At 52.3% G+C, this 7,114-nt stretch overlaps 1 protein-coding gene across 2 annotated transcripts in view; it reads left to right on the forward strand.

Annotated features, from left to right (window-relative positions):
* ADAMTS16 (ADAM metallopeptidase with thrombospondin type 1 motif 16) overlaps nt 1-7,114 on the forward strand; it is a gene marked incomplete at both ends in the record, with an annotated part of 153,754 nt that overhangs the window by 105,682 nt on the left and 40,958 nt on the right. The window lies entirely within an intron of this gene.

Consider the following 7,114-nt stretch of genomic DNA (forward strand, 5'->3'; position numbering starts at 1 on the left):
GGGAATGTGGACGCTGCACACTTGTGGGACACAGAAAGCAGGGCTCTGTCATCCCACTCACCTGTCCCCAGTACTGCCGCCCCTCCACGTTTCTGAAGAAAGCTCAGGTTCCCTGACACGGGGGTTGGGAAGGACCCCTGGGAGGCAGCCGTGGTCCTGCCCTGCCCTCCTCAGCCATCACTCCCTGGGCTTGTCCGTAGTCTGTCTGCTTCTCACTTGCTTCATCTTCACAGAGGGGCTGTGGAAATCATCTGAGTAACGTATTTATGGGATGAAAGGCCCACTAGACCCTTCAGACAGCGGAGGTACCCGCCACAACACATGTGATCTCATACATCTTGATTTTAAAGATGCACAGGAGATGGCTCTGCTTGAGCTGAGCCTCAAAGCAGAGAGCCGGATGCCTCCCCCAGAGACAGTAACACCCAAGAGGGAGGGAGGCACTGTCTCCCTTCTCTCTGAGTCTGTGGGTCCCTGGTCCCTCACTTAGGGTAGAGATGGAGGACACAGACCAGCATCTGAGAGGCCCGGACCTTGCCCCCCACCGCTGTGAGGGGCGCGGGGCCTCCTTGGGAAGATGTGTCCTCCCTCAGAGGGCCAGTGGCCCGACTCAGCCTGACTCCTCGGCTAGCACGCCCCACAGCCTGGTAATGAGAGAGAGAGATGGGTCAGTATTTGCAAAAGGAATTTAGCGCCTCAGGCCCATCACCCACCGAGGCACTGGAGGCCCACCTGGGGGTTTTTCTGGGACCGAAGGAGCTCCTGGAACTGATACCCAACCTGGTCCTCGCTTCACCTGTCAGCGATCCTGCAGCCAGCCGGGCGCCCCCATGGTCTGCGCAGGGCTGGACGGCAGACAGGAGCTCAGCCACTGTGGGCTCCTTCTGTGCCTGAAGCGACACACCCAGTGCACACCGTCCAGGATGGTTTACGAAATGAAGCCCCTGGCCAACCAAGAGAAGACATAGCACAGCACCACTTCTGCAAAATGAACCTCCCGTCCGAAGGAAACAAGGGGCCAGACAGCCAGGGCTCCCAGGGTCCGCTGAGGTGTTGCACCAACCTGACCCCTTCTCCCCGGACAGCCGGTTCTGCACCTGTGTTCCAGGTAACACAGCGTGGACCTCACTGTGACCTCTGATCATACCTCTCCAAGGAGCCTTGGGGAGAAGGATGTTAAGAGCACTGCTGCAGGCACTGGGCTTCTCTTTCCACAGTGCACCGAGTTCTTGCTAAGTCAGAGGAATCCAGGGTGCCTCAGGCAACTAGTTAACCGTGTTGAAAAGCTGAAAAAACCTCACTAATTTAGTCTAAGAGGGGTGTGTTTGTGCGTGTGACTTCTATGTGCAGGGGAAACTAAAGTTACTGGTGACTTGGGACTAAACCCATCGGAATGCTAAAGCTCAGGCTGATTGGGAATGTTTAGTTCTTGCATGGAATCTCTCCCTGGGGTCGTGTGAGTGGCTCATCCCCTTGTAGTCCAAGCTGCCCAGGTGGCCTTGGTGAAGCTCATTACAGTGGACTCAAGTGAACACTGACCCCAGCCCCGGGCTAAGTCACCCACTCCTCGGCTTCCAGCTTCGTGATTTTAAGCATCCCATAACTAGGATGAGAAGTGGTGGTTGGGACACCCTGAATAGGCCCCTCTGCATCTCCAAACCGTGCAGGACTCAGCCCAGGATGCAGGAGTGGCTGGCAGCCCTGAGGGGGCAGGAGAAGCAGAGGCAGCCGCGGTAGCCAGCAACTGATGCTTCTCCGAGGACGGCCTCCACCCCATGGTGCGGGGAGAAAGCTGGGGGTTCCCCTCCCTCCCTCTCCTGGGCTTCCTCCTTGTACTGAACCCTTAGGGGAGGCATTTAAGCGATGCCCAGCTGCTGTCTGTTCAGTGTTACCCCAGATGGCAGGCTGCTTCTACCAGTGTCTGGTCCCGTGTAAGTGCACCAGAAATATCACTTTCCACGAAGGTCACTTATTGGATTGGATTATTGGTTATTGGATTTCAGTGATAGAACTCTAGCATACCTTACGTGGTCGGGCAAAACTGTCCTTATTCTCAACCATTATCCATGACTATCATCATCATCTCTTGTGTCTGTTTATATAAATCTTGTTTCCTGGTACAGAATTTTCACGCTCATTGATTCCAGAAAATCTCTCCAGGGTCAGATGTTAGTTTTGTCCACTGTCGTATCCTGAGGGACGAGAGCTGCACCTGTCTCTCAATAAATGCTTGTAGAATTCAGGGATGAACCAGGGTCCCATGGGTCAGGGCAAGAACTCCAGGCCTGTGGCATGGTCTCGGGAAAGTGGCTTCACCTCCTGATGCCTCGGTTTCCTCAGCTGTGAGTTGACAAAGACAAAACACACAGACGTATGCCCTAAGTACGAAGCTCTGTGACCCCACTCTCCCTTGGGGGGTCTTGTAGGTGAGCCCAGCCAGTCCTGTTTGTATGCTGCCATTGAGAAATAAGACGCTGCTTCGTCAACTCTCTCGTAATCTGTAATAAGCCTTATTTGTATGTTTCCACGTGTCTCTCACGTAAAGTACCCGCCCTAGGCCAGCCTCCTTCAAGATCTGCCCCAAGAGTAAGAGAGCTTGTACTATTCTTGATGAGCCATAGCTTTAGGGACTGAGGTCTCATCAGATGCTTTCGGTCATCAGAGCCACCTGTGGCCATTAGCATCCACGTGAGTGACCACGTTCCCTGACTCTCCAGTCCTGTCCCAGCCTCTCGCTCCTGCCGTCAGCAAGGACTGCCAGGCAGCGCTCCTCCATGCAAATTTCCTCTTTCTTGTCTTTGTTAATAGAACCCCAGACACACACACTTACACACCCACGCTCACACACATTCTCACGCTCACGCACGGACGCCCTGGTGGACGTTCCCCATCCCCCTCCTAGATCATCGTCAGCCAATGGGATGCAAGCCGAAGAGATGCAGATGCCTTCAAGGGAGTCCTGCAGAAGCTCTACTTCCTCCCCTCCTGTCCCCTCTCCTGAGCAGTAGCAGAGCTGGCCTTAGTCAGCTCCAGACCCGACAAAACATGTGGAGTCACAAGACAGCATCCCTGATGACTCCCTGGGGCAGAGCTGCCCCCCTCCGCCCCATGTCTCCAGCCCAGCCCTCCATGTGAAGGGGAAGTGCTCCCTCCCATGTTTGAGCTGTGCTTCCGTGGTCTCTGTTGCAGCAGCTGAGCCCTCTCCTGCTTCCTACCTGCTTCCCCTGTGAGACCTTGTTTCTAAACACCCTGCCCTGGCCATGGCCTCTTTGTCTTTGCAGCTCCTGGGTTCCCAGATAGATCCATGCTCGAGGTGTCCTCCTGTCCCACCAGGTGTCCAGGCTTTAACCCCCTTGTCCAACTCCACTTGCCCAGAAAACCCAGTCTGGCGACACCTCTCTCATCACTCACTCTGCTGCTTGTGGAGCTCGGGAGTTTAATGCTGCCAGAAGTTCACAAGCCCACGTTCTCTCTCTGAATGTATGGCCATCAGCTTCCCTGGCCGTGCAGGATGGCAGGCAGTCCTCTCACCCTTCCCTGGGCATCTGGTCCCTCGCAGGACAGTGATATTACATCACCTCCTGTCTCCTCCAGCTTTCTTCTGCTCCAGCTCACACTCTTGGCCCAGGACCTCAGACCTCAGAGATGGGCTGAGGCAATGGCCACACCCTCCTCCCACCAATGCCGCCTGAGACACCCCCGTCACTCTGCCTTCCTTCCTTCACGCTGGACCAGGGTCCTGCTTCTCCCCAGGAACCTTCATAGTTACGTCTCTCCTTCTCCTTCATGCTGATGGACTCCTTCCAAGAAAGATTTTTGAATGGGTGTTGGGTTTCCTTAAGCAAGATTATAAACGTATGTATGTATTTGTATGCTGCTAGTTTTCCCAGTAGGTCCCCTGTTCAGCCCGCTGCTTCTCTCCCTTGGCCCCCCCCCCCTACAGCCTGTCTTCCTGGCTGTCAGGGACCCAGAGCCAACAAGGTCTCCGGATTCTTCTACGCCTTATATTCTGCGCTTAACCCATTGGTGTGGAATTTTACAAGTAAACTCTGTCAAGAGCTTTGTGTGCAAAGAAAAGGCACAGCTCAGGAGCAACAGGACCAGTCTCAGGCAGACTGGAAGTGGTGCATGGGAACAGCCTGTGGAGAACACAGCGAGGGCACCCAAATCACCCCAGAAAACCCAGAGGCCCCCACCTTATTGAGCTCTTTGATTTATACATCTCATATTTTTTGATATTTATATTTCCTCTGAAAGAGAAAGCTTTGGGAGACAATAGAAAGCTGGCAGTGAAACTAATGCCATGCGTCCCTGCTGGGAGACCCCTGAGGAGGACAAGAGGGGCGCCTACAGGGTTTCTTCTTCACCCCCAGCCAGTTGCAGGAGCCTGAGGACAAGCCAGCCCGCAGGTGTCTATGGTCCGGGTGGGACAAAGTTTCCCAGTTCCCAGCCCACAGCTCTTCTGCATCCAAGTCCTTTGGTGGAGTGGACTTAGCATGCTAAGGGGCTAGAGCAGCATAGCCCATGCCTGCCAGCTCGCACCTGGTTGAAGGTGTGAGCTGAGCTGCCACCTTGGTACTCCCACCTGTACGTAATCGGGGCAACACAAGGTCAGGATTTGTTGAGGGAATCCACGTAAAAGCTCTTAGCCCAGTACATGTGCTAAAACACTCAGTAAATCTTGGCTGTTTTAGTTTTTGCTGCAAAAGGAGAAACAAATTCACATTAGTTATTAGTCTGTGAAGCACAACGATCAATGACAAACAGAAGAATGAACCTGTATTATATGCCTCAGTCCTTGTGGATAATCATTTTAACAGTTGAATTGGGAAAATAGATCTTAATTTTAAAAGTTGTTTTGTTGTCCTCTGAAATGTGAGATACATTTCTCTCTTGCCCAGAATACCGATGATTTTTTGTCGTTGATTAAGTGGGCAGCAAACCCAAGCTTTATTTGTCCAAGCAGGAGAACCCTTGCCTTTCTTACTAGACTGCTCCTGCGAGGCGGCCGTCCATGACCCTCTCAAGCCACGTGTCCACCTGCTTCTCCACGGCCTCACAAAGCCACAGTGGCCACACTGCGTGGCTGCAGTCCTCAGCCTCCCACCTCTTCGTCTGACTCGGGGCAGGGAGGATGAAGCAGGGTGCAATGTGCCGTCTCCAGCTCCACGTGAAGTGAAGGAGGCTCGCCAAAGGACCGCGAAGCGGAGACTTTAAAATAGCCTAATCCACAGCCCTTCTCCTTTGTAAGTTACAAGAACAGGAAAACTGCTCCGCTGGTGGGAACCCCTTGCCTCCTGAGCCCTCCCCAAGCACGTGTGCGTGCAGCGCGTCGAAGGCGCGCACGCACGGTGTCGCGGATGGGGTCCCAGCTCGTAAATCTCCGCGAGGCAGAGACCTGGGAGTCCAGGAGCCTCCTAGCTGGAGGAGGAGGATCTCAAAACGTCTGCGAGGCTCCGGCCAGCAGGAGCATCACGGCCAAATAATGGCGCGTCAGCACGTCGAGAGCTGCTCCCCTGGGACTGAGCGAGGCCAGCGCCCTGCAAGGAGGAGGGCCTCTCACAGACGGCAGCGTGCGGCTCTCCCACGGCTCATTTGAGGGAGAATCAGGCATTTTTATCGCTTGCTTTTGAAACGTGAACTATGAATCACACGGCTATTTATTTCCTTTCTATTTCTCAGTTTATCTAAATGGAGTGGCTCTTCCTGTCATTTATCTTATCTCTCTAGTTTTCGAAGCACAGATACTAATTGTACGCCTTCCTGGACCATGGACTGAAGGTGGAACGAGAGGAAATACTTTCCAGATGGCAAACGAACACTTTTCCTCTCTCTTCAGTATTATTCTAGGAATGCAGAGTAAGCGTGTAGATAAAACATACTGTCATCGGATGCCCCCCACCCCAGTACACGTGTAGCCCCCCTCTGTATTCCTCTCTGCTTGATATTTGGATGGTCGTATTGTTTTTGCCGACACTTTGCTGACCCTCTACAAACCTATCATCAAAACTGCTTCTTTTACGACCAAGATACCGAAGCGGGTGACTGCATCCATTTGGTTGCATCCATTTGGTAGAAATGACAGAGAAGATGCACCAGAAGAAATTTATGACTAATGATCTTCTTATGGCAACACTGCCAGTGACAGGAATGGGGGCAGTAAATTTTTGTCTCATCTCTTAGATACAAGCCTTGAAAATATTAATGCCCAGTAGTGTACAGGTTAGCAAGGGAATGAAAAGGTCCGTGGTCACTGAGGTGGTCCGTATAAGTGAAATGGCTTAACTCCCAGGATGCTAAAGAAGTGAGTATTTCAGTTCATTTAATTAGCAGAGTGACGGAATAAACGAGCCCCAGGACTGGCTTCCTGGGTGTGTGACCTTCCCATTCACCCAGGGCCTGGTGCTCCGAAGGTCCGCCTCTTGGTTTAATTCTCTGATGCAGCCAACTTGAAATCCCTCATGATTTTGCACCTTTCAGTGGATTCCACAAGTTATACAGCCAGCCCTGCCCCGCAGCCCAACTTCCGTGTCAACATTCTTTTCTGGAATCTTTGGAAACTGTACTGGAATGTTTCTTCTTTTAGTAAATCAATTATACATTGCTCGAGTTTGGAAGACAATGACTTCAACTCATGGATTTCTCTGGTGACACCACAGTGACAGATGTGAAGGATATACTTGGTACAATTATCTTTTCTTATTTTCTTTCCACTTACGGGCTGAGCGCCAATTTTGCTGGACTTAAGAATACTTGCAGATGCGTGAAGTAATGCTGAGGAGAGCTTTACAGAACCTGTGTCCTCTGGGTTCCCCAGCTTCTCTGTCCTGTTCTTCTTGTAACGAGCCTGCCTGTATCTAGGGCACCTGGTGCTGCAGCTCAAGCCCACACACGCCACCTCCCTAAGGGGGCCTCACTTTTCTTGCGAAGCCTTGTCCTCCCTCCACTGCACCCCCTTTGAAAAGGCATCTAACCCTCTACGGTTAATCAGGGAAACCAGAAATGTTATAGCATCTCTGTAATTGACACTCTTTGGAGAAGCATTCAGCTTCAGTGTGAAGTTGCCAGTTCAGGTGCTAGGGTCACGACTTGAAACTGTATAATCACCTAGATG

Source organism: Grampus griseus (assembly GCF_964374135.1).
Source record: "Grampus griseus genome assembly, chromosome: 3".
Classification (NCBI taxonomy): Eukaryota; Metazoa; Chordata; class Mammalia; order Artiodactyla; family Delphinidae; genus Grampus; species Grampus griseus.